Here is a 14,914-nt window from a genome sequence, read left to right as displayed (position 1 = left end):
CTATTCTCTTGATGTTGAACCCAAACAAGACACTAATCAGTTTAACTATGTTATTATTCTTCTCATCTCCAATTCGAAAGAAGAATGATTACGCATAGGATTTACAAATAGGACAAGTATGAATTGTAGCCCTACACATATTACACAAACACTACAAGGTAAAATTAGTATGTACGATTCCCCATTAATTCCCAGTTCCAACAATATATATGTAGTCGATGATTTTCGGGTGTCAAAACATTAATTGGTTTTGAACCTTCAATCTTTGGACTCTCGATTTTTATTCGTGGGAAGGGAAAAAATGAGTCGAAAACCCTTATTGAGACTTTGGATCCGGGGGTTGGTTTTGATAGAGGAAGGTGTTAAGCACCCCTAACGACCACGGTCAATGAAGAGAAGAAAGTCCACTTCTTCTTCTCCATGAAGCTCACGTGAAACAACACAAACACCACATTCACAAAAAACTCAAACTCTCATATCTTCACCAAATCTCACAAAATAAAATACCGTTTTGATTGAATTTTCACGCTGATCATGAATCTAAGTATAGATTTCATATTGAATGTTTGTATAGAGAGAAAGGTGAACAACAAGTTTTGACCCAAAAAAATAACAACTTAAAAAACAGTGAATTAAACAAAAATAATTAAAGGGAAAGAATCATAACAACTCCAGGGATATAAAAACATCGAAACCCACCTTAATTGAGCCTTGAAATGGTCTAACAAGGGAAAGAATCTTGCCTGGTAGATATCAATCTGTCTCTTTAAGTCAAAATTTTGATTTTGAACTTCTTCAATTATTAGAGCTTTAGCGCACCAAAATTCGCTCTGCATCTAGCAATGCTTTCTCTTTCGACTTTTTGAGTCGTTCTAAAGTTTTGTTATCTTCTTGAAGTGTTGTTATCTATGAAACCAAATTTGATGTTAGTTTTGTTAGTCTACATAATTTAATTCCATTTTGATCTATCCTTGCAAATGATTCCTTGTTGGAAATGGTAGTATTTGTATGTTGTACCTCATTCCTATACATTTTAATCTCAGCTTGAAGAGGGGCAATGGCATTTTCAATTGGAACAGAATCTTCATCGTTTTGGTTTGCATGCACCCTTCTAAGTGTTGCTTCTGCGGCATATTGTGAAGCCATTGCACTTTTCTTTTCGTCTGTCAGTTTCTGTAACACCCATACTAGACGTATCTAGAAAGTCTAGAATGTGCGTTAGTTTAGTACTGGATACATTAAAAATTTACAACATTAAAACTCCAAGTGAAAAACTTATACAACAAAGGCGTTTGTACAATGAGATTACAACTCAACTTTTCTAAAGTATAATAAATGCATTCTTGAATATCCATAACATCATCCAGCCGGTACGAACGAACACTTGTCGCAACATCCAAACGGCTACTAGCTTGCAAAACCATCCTGATATCTGAAAGAAATAAGGATTGGGATGAGACATAATGTCTCAGTGAGTTCCACCTAACCCTAGGCTATAGGTAACCTCGGGGGAAACCTACGGTCACCATGTGTCTATATTACAACCTGCCGGTTGATTATACGTGTGTGGGGACATGCTTTCCTAGACGGTCGTGCATACTAGACCCGTCATAGGTTCTTCTCTCTTACTTGTTATAGGCTTCTCTTCTTATACGTGTCATGGCGGTCAAAGGGAAATCTAAACCGCAATGCCAAGATACGCTCTATGCATCAAGGACTTCACATACTAAAGTCATGACACGATTCTAAACCGGACGATTAGGGGAACCTAAGAACATCATCGGCAAATCTTTCTTTACTTGCTTACTTAAATGAATACGTTGTATCTAACAACCTATCACATCTTGCCACAAAAGTGACTCTTTCTAGCTTGCTAGTTCTTTGACGTTCTACGTCAATATTCTTTCTAGTTCTTGACAGTCTACGCCAAGGCTCTATAGGATAACATATAAACATGTATAATGCAACGCATAATCAGATTCATTGATTAAGTTAGCGTTGAACAAACAATATCTGAGTTCAATTTTACGGATTAGTCCCGGGTGGAGTAACCCCGGAAGTTAATCCCTTACTACCGGTGAAATGCTTAGCAAGAGCGCACCAGACTCCCTTAGTGACGTGCGGGTCCCTTACGACTTACCCCGTTCCCCTTGGAGAACCTTTTATATCCAACCTTGGAAGGAATACAAAAGACACGGCACCTTAACTTAGTGAAATGTGGCTCCCTTTCGGCTTAACCATTCCCCTTGGGGAACCCCTTGAATCCAACCTTGGAAGGATTACAAGAGACATGACACTCTTATTAAAAACTTAGTCTTATGCATGTATGAAGGTTAAACCTATTCATACTATCTCTTTTACCTCAGATCCTTAAACGATCCCACTAGAGGTAACTTAATACTTGCTATCTTACTTGTGAATAGATATCTAACCTTTCACATCTTAGCATAAATACATTCTATGCATAACTATCTAGTTCTCGACAACTATGCCGAGGCTCTACTTTCTTCCCCTTCCTTAATGATTAAATTGCTACCGAGTAATTGTGATTAAACTCTCTTGTGTATCATTTAGTATCAAACATTGTTAGTGTTTTGTCATGCCTTATTCTTGTTTAAAACCTTGTTTCAAATTGTACTTTAGGCACTTGGAATTGAGGGGTTTCATAGTTTAAAAGATACTGCAAGATCGTGCCTCGGATAGCCCTTGTTGGCCACGAAACGAATTGACAACACATGATGTGCAGTCAATTTCGCCTGGCCAAATATTTCCTCGCCAGGCGAAATTTTCCGCCATGGCGAGCTACTCCAGAGAGCACTGCAGCTCGCCATGGCGAGCTCTATTTCGCCTGGCGAACTGTAGCAGTCCAGAATTCTGCAGAAAACGTATTTTTACTTCAAAACCTCAAATCCAAGCACCATAAGGTACCTGGCACTACCAGAACACATAAAAACAGTTATAAATGAAGTACATGGCATCATTAACATGTTTTGATCATAAATGGTACAAAGGGGTACTAAAACCCTAATTTCTATAATCTAACATAACTTAGCAAAATTCATATTCTCTCACAAGAATTGCACAACCCAAAGGTGGGATAATCTAGCTATGGAACTCACCTAGCAAGTTTCTTGAGCCATCTTCAAGTTCCAAGCAACCAAAACCCTAGCTTGATCCTCTTGCATTCTTAGCTCATACCATCTCAAACTTGTTGTTTCCTTGCAATCTAAAACACCATGATCCTTGCTTGACCATCTTTATTCCACCCCAAGCTTTCTTCAATAAAACCTTAATCTCATGATTTTTCTCTTGAGGAGGGAAAGTAGTGAAATCAATCCAAAGCTTCTAGTTATTCTTTGAGGGAGGAGGAGAAGGAAACCATGATGTATGATCCACGGGGAAGAAGATTTGATGATATGAAGAGGTAGGGAGAGAAGAGAGAGACTGATGGAAGTAGAGAGAAGGGAGAGCAAAATCCTTTCTCCAACCTAGAGAGAGAAAGAAGAAGAGAAAATGAGATATTTTGGTCCCTTTCCAAAATAAATATCCTTTGAACATGCAGTTACCAAATTGCCCTTACCTTAGTCGTGTTAAATCCGACTCTGATACTTATTCCGTAATGAGCTGATGTCACATAATAATTATTTCCATAAACTTACTTTCCTCAAACTTAATCCTCTGGCACGATCGACTGGTAATATTCCGATACTGATAGGCGGGATATTACATTCTACCCCCCTTAAAGAAATTTCGTCCTCGAAATTTAGAAATCATCATAATTAATATCTGCCTCCTTGGTTCAGTTGTATAATATCTTATCATGCTCACTCCAAAGAGTTCGAAACATACTTCTTATCAACACACGTAATTCCTTTTTCTTTCTTAGAATCATAGAACTGTCTTAGAACATCGTGCTTGAAACATATCCTTACTACATGTGGACTGGTTGTCTGGGATCAATAACCTATCCGCTCCACATTAACCATTCATATAAGTAACCTTTCAACTGGAGTTTCACTAAAGTCCAGGTTTGCTCTGCAGTGCTCACTTACGTCATAACCATCTTATCGTGTACACATAGTTCATGCATCATCTTACTTATCATACCTTGAAACACATGCTTCTTACTTGTGTTACTTATCTTGATGATTCCAAAAATCTCTTATCTTTCTTGAGAGTCTTAAAGAACTTTTCTATATCTTCACAATCTCCCTGCACCCGAATTCATAGGTAACTCAAATAACTTGTCTTGGAGAAGCAAAATTAATTACGCCGATTCATCTGAAAATCTAATAACCAACTTGGTGGTTCACTTGCTCTTAAAACTTTCTACTAAGTCCATTTGCATTTGCACTTGAACACTCTTAGCAAAAATCTGTGCATTCTATACACTATTGGTAACACACGAACACTGTTGTATCCTCTTAAAACCTTATCTCCTTAGTATTTGCACACTTCCTAGTACCACTCCTTGTTAGTTAATAACGATACTCGTTCTAATACTTTGCTTCTAGAAATTCTAAACATTGGTACATAGGTTCTTGGAACGAATAGTTACATGACTAAAACGAAATCATTTTAAAACTGATTCTAAAATAGTACTGCAGAACCACAGGACGAGTCTCTATATTTTGAAAAAGGTTTTACATCTCGCCCTTAACTTGCCTATAGCAAGTTGGTCCTGAAGTATGTACGTATTAAGTGAACTTACTCACTTACGACGTATTTCATCGGTTCAACAATATAAAATGTCATGTTTTTAGAATGAATGTCGTTCCCAAGTTCCTTTATACCTATTTTATCTTTAAAAGTTATAAAATCATGGCTTGCCATTATTCTAGTAAGTATCGTTATCACTTAATAGTATGGTATAAGAGGGTATGTACTTCATCATGCTTAATTCATAAACCGTATTCCCTTTCGGGATAGAACTCTTGAACTTAAGAAGCGAATGCTTTCAAATCACCTCTTATCTTATATGTATATCTCAGATACACTTCTTGTATACATAAATTATATAGGATCTTTAACCTACAAGACCATAACTTATTTCCTTGCTCCAAATACACGGGAACTGAATCCTCAACAAACATATTTCTCTTTACGTAGTACATACAACCAACAACTCCTGAACACATTCGACATCACCACAAAGGCAATCCGTTTACTTCACTTGTGGTGACTTTAGTCTTTCTCATCTTACCTGGGTGAAGATACATCCTTATACTTTTATCTTAACAACCACTATCTGTATAAGCATCCATACTCACTTAACATCTTGAGAACTCCTCGCTCGTCTCTAAATGCTTCTCACTAGAACTGCATTACTATCTCGAACATTTTTTCACGAAGATTCTTATTACCAAAATCCATGCTCCATGGTTACTATTAACAACTTTATCGATTGATTAACTTCCGTTGCGCTACTCTGATTCCCACAGGCTGGCTTAAACCAATACTCTATTCCGTTGAGACAAGTGATGCTTCACATTCCTGTTTCCACATAATTTCTATATTCTTAAACTATTCTCAAGATCTTCCATGTTGCAACCAACGTCACACCCTTTCTCTAACTCTACCACTGCTTTGGTAAGATCAGAACTCACGATAAACTTATCGTATCCTTTGACATATACTTATCATTCTGAAACTTGGTTCCGAGCAATCTTGACTCAAAGAGCACATCTTGATCCATGGTGCACATCCTTTTTACTACATACTTGCTATTCCCATGAGTCGTTCTCACGACATCCCCTGGTAGACTCCTCTTGCTCTCGGGCATATCTTCCTTAACCATCTAACCTTGTATCTTCGTATTCCACATTTTGTTTAATCATTCTTATGCTTGCTCGTTAGTCCTTCTTTTAAAGAAAACTTTATAAACTAGCTCATGGTTCATGGACGTTGACGATTCCTCACTATATAAACATATACTGAATCTAGGCCCCAGTTGTTACTCTAAAATCACAGAACTAGTTGATAACACTTATGTGTCACCAAATCTTGGTCCTAGTGAGTTTAGCCCACTCAACGCGAGTCGTAACAAGTCGGTACCTATAAAATTTTATTTTAATTTCGAGAATGTCATCTTCAATCACCCATATGCATGTATCTTTCTAAAATCATGTAAGCTTTATAATTCAACATCCTAACGAGCTTTAGCAAGTCAATTAAACAAAACATAGATTCAGGGGAGACTCTTAGTTCCACAAAATCGAGAACCTTGTGATTTCACGTAACTCTTCACCACTATAACTTTTTACTTCATGTCTTCACATTCGTGACGTCCAATCTAATTCCGGAAGCTTTATACTCTTGGTCTAAGCTCATTCTCAATTCTTGACACATTAACTCCCAAAGTTACCTTAAACCGTATTGATTTTGTTAATGGTTGCTCATGCCTTTTCTTTTGGAAATCTTAGGATGTGATATGCATTCGTTACTTGATGCCATAAAAAGATTTTTGTTGCATAAACGATTATGAAAACAACCCCCCAATAGTCAATGAAACCCGAGAGATAAACTGACGGTTTTCGGAAAATGGAAAATCTCATTCCAGGTTTGCTATTGGCGAATTTCTTCAGTTCAATTCTCTGGAAAAATACTTTGCATACAATATTATTTCTCAAGTAATCAAATACACATCAGTCACTCCTAACATCATAAAGTATTCTATCATCTACGCATGGCAAGCATCAACCTAATTCGATACAATTCTCAGCACGTCAGAAATTAATGCCTTAGCCCTGATGACATAAAACTTTCACTTAAATTCTTAACTTCTTCCACTACGAGTAGCTTATCTCATACGTTGTCGCTTAACACAACTCCGAACACTAAAATCTTGTCCACTCTGAAGATACAAGTCCTTAACTTCGAACACATAACGCTATTCCTGAGAGTCTCCTGATCCTGTCTACATACGTCAACTTCTCCTTATCTTAAAGCCTTGCGCTTACGTCTCAGGATTCAATTCCTTTCTACACATTGCCTTACATTCCCGGAGGATTCACACTTCTACTTACTTAGTTCACCGGCCAACTACTGGCACGATCAACCTCTTACTTCTGAGTTCACACTTCCCAGTGCATCTTCATCAAATACTTCAGTCCTCATGGGTCCTATTCAGCTCTCAGGCATCTATTCTAATCGTCGAATGCTAAATTGAGTTGATCAGGCTCAACTAACAATGACAATTAAAACATTTACCTAGAACCCAATGGTCCCACTACCTTAGTTGTAATTTAATGACCCAAGGCACGATCTGAATCGACCTGCTCTGATACCAAATGGAACACCCATACTAGACGTATCTAGAAAGTCTAGAATGTGCGTTAGTTTAGTACTGGATACATTAAAAATTTACAACATTAAAACTCCAAGTGAAAAACTTATACAACAAAGGTGTTTGTACAATGAGATTACAACTCAACTTTTCTAAAGTATAATAAATGCATTCTTGAATATCCATAACATCATGCAGCTGCTACGAACGAACACTTGTCGCAACATCCAAACGGCTACTAGCTTGCAAAACCATCCTGATATCTGAAACAAATAAGGATTGGGATGAGACATAATGTCTCAGTGAGTTCCACCTAACCCTAGGCTATAGGTAACCTCGGGGGAAACCTATGGTCACCACGTGTCTATATTACAACCTGCCGGTTAATTATACGTGTGTGGGGACATGCTTTCCTAGACGGTCGTGCATACTAGACCCGTCATAGGTTCTTCTCTTACTTGTTATAAGCTTCTCTTCTTATACGTGTCATGGCGGTCAAAGGGAAATCTAAACCGCAATGCCAAGATACGCTCTATGCATCAAGGACTTCACATACTAAAGTCATGACACGATTCTAAACCGGATGATTAGGGGAACCTAAGATCATCATCGGTAAATCTTTCTTTACTTGCTTACTTAAATGAATACGTTGTATCTAACAACCTATCACATCTTGCCACAAAAGTGACTCTTTCTAGCTTGCTAGTTCTTTGACGTTCTACGTCAATATTCTTTCTAGTTCTTGACGGTCTACACCAAGGCTCTATAGCATAACATATAAACATGTCTAATGCAATGCATAATCAGATTCATTGATTAAGTTAGCGTTGAACAAACAATTATCTGAGTTCAATTTTACAGATTAGTCCCGGGTGGAGTAACCCCGGAAGTTAATCCCTTACTACCAGTGAAATGCTTAGCAAGAGCGCACCGGACTCCCTTAGTGACGTGCAGGTCCCTTACGGCTTACCCCGTTCCCCTTGGAGAACCTTTTATATCCAACCTTGGAAGGAATACAAAAGACACGGCACCTTAACTTAGTGAAATGCGGCTCCCTTTCGGCTTAACCATTCCCCTTGGGGAACCCCTTGAATCCAACCTTGGAAGGATTACAAGAGACATGACACTCTTATTAAAAACTTAGTCTTATGCATGTATGAAGGTTAAACCTATTCATACTATCTCTTTTACCTCAGATCCTTAAACGATCCCACTAGAGGTAACTTAATACTTGCTATCTTACTTGTGAATAGATATCTAACCTTTCTATGTCGAGGCTCTACTTTCTTCCCCTTCCTTAATGATTAACTTGCTACCGAGTAATTGTGATTAAACTCTCTTATGTATCATTTATTATCAAACATTGTTAGTGTTTTGTCATGCCTTATTCTTGTTTAAAACCTTGTTTGAAATTGTACTTTAGGCACTTGGAATTGAGAGGTTTCATAGTTTAAAAGCTACCGCAAGATCGTGCCTCGAATAGCCCTTGCTGGCCATGAAACGAATTGACAACACATGTTATGCAATCAATTTCTCCTGGCCAAATATTTCCTCGCCAGGCGAAATTTTCCGCCATGGCGAGCTAAATGGCGAGCTACTCCAGAGAGCACTGATCCCCAGCTCGCCATAGCGAGCTCTATTTCGGCTGGCGAACTGTAGCAGTCCAGAATTCTGAAGAAAACGTATTTTTACTTCAAAACCTCAAATCCAAGCATCATAAGGTACCTGGCACTACCAGAACACATAAAAACAGTTATAAATGAAGTACATGGCATCATTAACATGTTTTGATCATAAATGGTACAAAGGGGTACTAAAACCCTAATTTCTATAATCTAACATAACTTAGCAAAATTCATATTCTCTCACAAGAATTGCACAACCCAAAGGTGGGATAATCTATCTATGGAACTCACCTAGCAAGTTTCTTGAGCCATCTTCAAGTTCCAATCAACCAAAACCCTAGCTTGATCCTCTTGCATTCTTAGCTCATACCATCTCAAACTTGTTGTTTCCTTGCAATCTAAAACACCATGATCCTTGCTTGACCATCTTTATTCCACCCCATGCTTTCTTCAATAAAACCTTAATCTCATGATTTTTCTCTTGAGGAGGGAAAGTAGTGAAATCAATCCAAAGCTTATAGTTATTCTTTGAGGGAGGAGGAGAAGGAAACCATGATTTATGATCCATGGGGAAGAAGATTTGATGATATGATGAGGTAGGGAGAGAAGAGAGAGGCCGATGGAAGTAGAGAGAAGAGAGAGCAAAATCCTTTCTCCAACCTAGTGAGAGAAAGAAGAAGAGAAAATGAGATATTTTGGTCCCTTTCCAAAATAAATATCCTTTGAACGTGCAGTTACCAAATTTCCCTTACCTCAGTCGTGTTAAATCCGACTCTGATACTTATTCCGTAATGAGCTGACGTCACATAATAATTATTTCCATAAACTTACTTTCCTCAAACTTAATCCTCTGGCACGATCGACTGGTAATATTCCGATACTGACAGGCGGGATATTACAGTTTCTTGATTTCTATATTCTGCATAAGAATAAATTTTGGAAAAGAAAGAAAAATTTGCATTTTAATTAATTGATTGATTAAAAATACAAATGAAAAGAACAACAACAACAACAACAACAACAATCACTACTAGAACATTTCAGCTTTTTCAAAAAAAAACAATTCACACATGCATATTTAAAAAAAAAAAAACAAGAAGCACAAAAGCACAACAAAAATACAAACACAGCACACACACTACACTGCTTTCACAAACATGATTGAATTAGAAAACAGGATTGCAAGGCCATATAGTTTCTTACTTGTGGCAGAAAGTTAATGAGTCGTATTCCAACCCCATTTCAACATATAAGTGACTTGATCACTTCCTTTGTTGCTTTACATTTGGCAATTGCTATTTCATCTTTTAGCTGTTTAGAAGTTCTTTCCAACTTGATTTCTTAAGTTGGGCTTTCAACCTAAAAAGAGAAAAACAGTTATCAAGCTCACTACAAATAGACAACCAAGTGAATTCTTAAATAAAAAGACCCCCACACAATATTTATAATTACAAGAGTGAACATTACCTTATACAAAAAAAGGAGCAGTAAATATTAAAATTGTTTGAAGTTTACCTTCTTTTTTTTTTTGCTACCCCTTCAACAATATCTTCAGTTCCTTTCCACAAATATCATCCACTTCCAAAATGTTCATAATAGTAATCAATTAGCATATCTACAATTCTATATATAATAGATAAGGGGAAGAAAGAGAAACACACCTGACTTGTGGAAGGGTAAACAAGGAATAGCCCTTTACATCAGGATGCATCATGTCAAGCACAAGTACTTGTATCCTTGAAAGGCCTAATGCCTCAACGTCAATGAGATTCTTTATCCTGCATTTGATTGAGAGTATAAATAAACAAACGTACTGCAGGACTACTGATCAAAGCAACCAAAGAAACGAAAAAACAGAAATATTTGATCCGATGGTTTTTGTCAATGAAAGGATGTAAGATGAGCAACCTGCTTGGTGTGCCGCTGGCAATGTTAACACGGGTTTTCAACAAAGAAATCTGCATGGAGCATAAAGCAAAATCAATGGTTGATGAATGGTTATTGTTAAGTAAAAGAGCTCTAAAACTTTTACTGGCAAAGCCTTATGCCGTAGAGTTTTTCTGTCATTTTGTAAACGGAAGTAAATAAAGATACGGTTGGGTGCACATTTCCTGTTAGAGACCCAATTATTATGCTAAAGCCATACATATACATACCAATGAAATTAAAAAATAATTCCATCATGTATTAGTCAGTCAGTGAGTCAGTCATGGATTGATAGTTATGAAATTGAGAAAAATTGATTGAGTGAAGTTGGAGAATATAGGAAAAGACCTGTTCTTGAAGTTTGATGTGCTTAGTGAATAACTTGACAGCGCTGCATTGTTTAGTCATAAAGCGAAAACCCTTTAAAAGGTGTATGGATCTTAAAGCAGAGGGAGACAGAATCAGAACGGAAGGGCTTCCGAGAGGGATTTTGCCTTCAACGACTTCACTTTCACAAAGCACATGTCTCCAAGAATTCCCACCGTGCGTAAGAATCTAAAACACTATCAAACCTGCCAACATCATCTATAGAAGTATCTCTTGTATTATACTCTGAACCTTTCAAACCATCAAATGCCAGTTTCATTGCCCATAGTAACAACAAAGACCCAAAAAAGAATGAATAAAGTAGAACTTCAATATAAATATTTTGTTTCTTTAAACGAAAAAATAGCATTATTTGAATGTATATTAACAATAATCATCCATGAAGTTCCCACACAAACTATTTTACATGACTTCGATCTAGTCAAACAAATAATGTTACCCTATTTCAAGCTTCAAATTCATGTATTTAGCTCACTATTCTTGTTATCATTTATCTCACAAATGAATAAGACTTACACGTTGGAGATCATATTATTATCCTTAGCTTGTTCTTCTTGTTATCCTCTATTCAATTCTAAAAAAAAATTGTAGTAGCATAGCCGAGCGAAAACATGAAGTCACTAAAACTTGTTCTTTAACATGCATCTCATAGAAGTGAGTATCCAAACAAGGCTTCTGCACCCATCGAAATAAATCATTCATATTAAACAAGCCACGTATACCCATGAACAATTCAGGAAACTAATAAAACAATTGTTATAAAACAAGGGAATATATAATTAATAACCTCTAGTCTACCAAATCAGCTTTGGAGCAACCAATGATGATAATCATTAACAAGACACCTATAATTATAACCCACTAACCAATGGTTACATGGTTGAAGTCTTAGTTCCTGTCAAATATAACGCATCCTATATGCTAATGGTGTAGCTCAAGCATCGATGTACAACAACATCAATTAGCACAATAAATTTTTATCGAGATCATATCAAACTCACCGCATTGCTTCAGCAAAGCTCCTAATACTGCTTTTACCAGCAAAGGTTGTGTCCTAGAATTTAGGTACTGAATCCTGAACTTCAAAATCTGAAACATTCATCATACTCCACGACGTGTCCAATTGATTTTCTACTCAACGACGTGTCTCGTTCCACAACACGCATAAATTAAAACTAGTAGTGATGGTTTTGCAGGAAAAAGATATTTTACATGTGTTTTTAGTTGAAACAAAACTAGTATTGCACTGTTGTTTGGATTAGAGTAGTCAAAATCTTGTTTGGATTAGAATAGCATTCTCATATGATATGTCCTCTATATATATATATATATATATATATCTGTGTGTGTGTTTTTCCATTACGCTGACTTTGGTCGTGGTCTTTGGGCCACAGACTCCTTTTCTTCTCCTTGAACATATAAACCGGTTTGCTCAATAAACCTCTTGAATTGCTCACATTTTCACTAAAATGTCTCTCTAAAATTATATGACACGATCGGTTGGATAATTTGAATGACTTATTGAACAATCATCTTGTACTATTATTTGAACATGGGTCAATACGACATGTATCCGTACATTTAATTTTGAATATATAGTTAATTGATTATTCTTGAATATAACATGTTCTATCATAGTCTCTTAAAAAAAAACATGTTCTATCATTTAAAAAATTGTAATAATTAAATCTTATTTACCAATTGTGTCAGCAAATGTAAAAAGAATAGTATAATAGTATAAACAATGAAATGATATTTTTTTTCTTATGAAATGATTAAAATACAAAAGTCAATAGATAGTTTTTGTTTTATTCATAAAAGTGATTATTAATTTATCGATTTTTTGAGCAATTGTACCAAAACACTTCCATTTGTGAATGTACAATTGAGAAGAATGCATTTTAATATTGCACAACAAGTGTGGGTGGATTTTATTAGATGTTTCTCTTGTCATTCTTCACTTAGAAATACTTTTTGTGATTATAACAAACTTTCAATAAAATTATTGATTTTAGAAAATTATATATAGTTATAAGTTTTTCATGGATATTTGATATAATGTGACGCAAATTCTCACGTTTGGACACACAATTTTTCATGTCTCAACACTTTTGGGCGCGAGTTCTTCTTTTTTGTCATACTCTTTGAAACTTAAAAAAAAACACACACACACATATATGAGGAATCAAATATACTCTGAATGTGTTCATGAGGAGAAGAAAATTTTATACGAGGGATGGATACAAATCAAGGAGGTGAAATGCCACTCAAAGTACTTGGGAATACCGACTTTAGTTGGGCAGTCCAGGCAACAGGTTTTCAATTTTGTTCAGAATAGAGTTTGGAAGAAGTTTAAGGGATGGAAAGGAAATCACATGTCTTTTGCAACGAGAGAGATTTTAATTAAAGTGGTAGTGCAATCAATTGGATCGTTGGATCAGTCATTTATAAATAGAAGAGTGAAGGCGGTATGGGGATTCAGATCTCTGAAGGAATATGATCTGGCTTTGTTAGCTAAATGGGATGGTCAATCCGTCATTACGATGAAAGCTTACTCAATAGGTGCTTGAAAGGTAGATATTTTCCTAGATCCGGTTATCTTGATTCAAAAATTGGATTTAATTCTTGTTACACTTGGAGGAGTTTTATCCAAGCTTGCTTGCAAGTTTTAGATCATGGTGGTTTATTGGAAAATTGGTAATGATCTTAAGCAACAATATTTGGGAGGATGGTTAGTTATCTATAGTAGACATGATAGGATTAGGAATGACATCATTAGAGAGAGAGTGGGGGTAGCACCTATAGTAGAAAAGTTGGTAGAAAATAGGCTTAGATGGTTTGGACATGTAGAGAGAAGACCCGTAGACGCCGTGGTAAGAAGAGTAGATCAAATGGAGGAGAGTCAGGTTAAAAGAGGTAGAGGAAGACCTAAGAAAACTATTAGAGAAACCATTAGAAAAGATTTAGAGGTCAATGAGTTGGATCCAAATATGGTCTTTGATAGAACATTATGGCGGCATTTGATCCATGTAGCCGACCCCACTTAGTGGGATAAGGCGGTGTTGTTGTTGTGGTTAGTTATCTTGCCAAGAAGAACATAAAATTTGGTGTCCAAAACCCTTGAATTATGAGATTAATGTTGTGGCAGACCTCTTGCATTTTGAATACGGAGTGGAAATTATCAACCGGTTAATTATATTTTCCTTCCAATTGATGCTCCACAAAGAATTCAAATCCCTCTTCATTGTCATACCATGAATTAACAGTTATTCAAGAAACAAAGCTATAATTTCTCAAATTGAAATTATTGATTATATTTTGTGATCCTCTTGGAAATATCCTTCATTCTTAAATTTAAATTGGCTTAGGTTCATAATGTATACAACTGAAAGCTATGGGGTAGTGTTCCAAATTTGGCTCCCTTGACCAAGTATTCAAAGGTTCAGAACAATTAATTGAATAGCTATCGGCTATACTCCCTCCGTTTCAAAATGAGTGTCGCTTTCAGTTTCCAATTCAATAATAACTTTTTCATTTCAATTGTACTCTCCAATTAATACTTTGCACACTACTTCCAAAGTATTACTTTTAAAACTAACCAATGGTTAATAAGGATAATTTGGTAAAATAACCATTCTTTTTCTCTTAATCATTGCATTTCTTAATATGTGTGTAAACACCTAAAACGACA

This window comes from Medicago sativa, chromosome 8 (assembly GCF_051527215.1).
Source record: "Medicago sativa cultivar Bolivia chromosome 8, Bolivia_mono, whole genome shotgun sequence".
Lineage (NCBI taxonomy): Eukaryota > Viridiplantae > Streptophyta > Magnoliopsida > Fabales > Fabaceae > Medicago > Medicago sativa.
The sequence above is the reverse complement of the archived record's forward strand: the minus strand, read 5'-3'. Positions refer to the sequence as shown.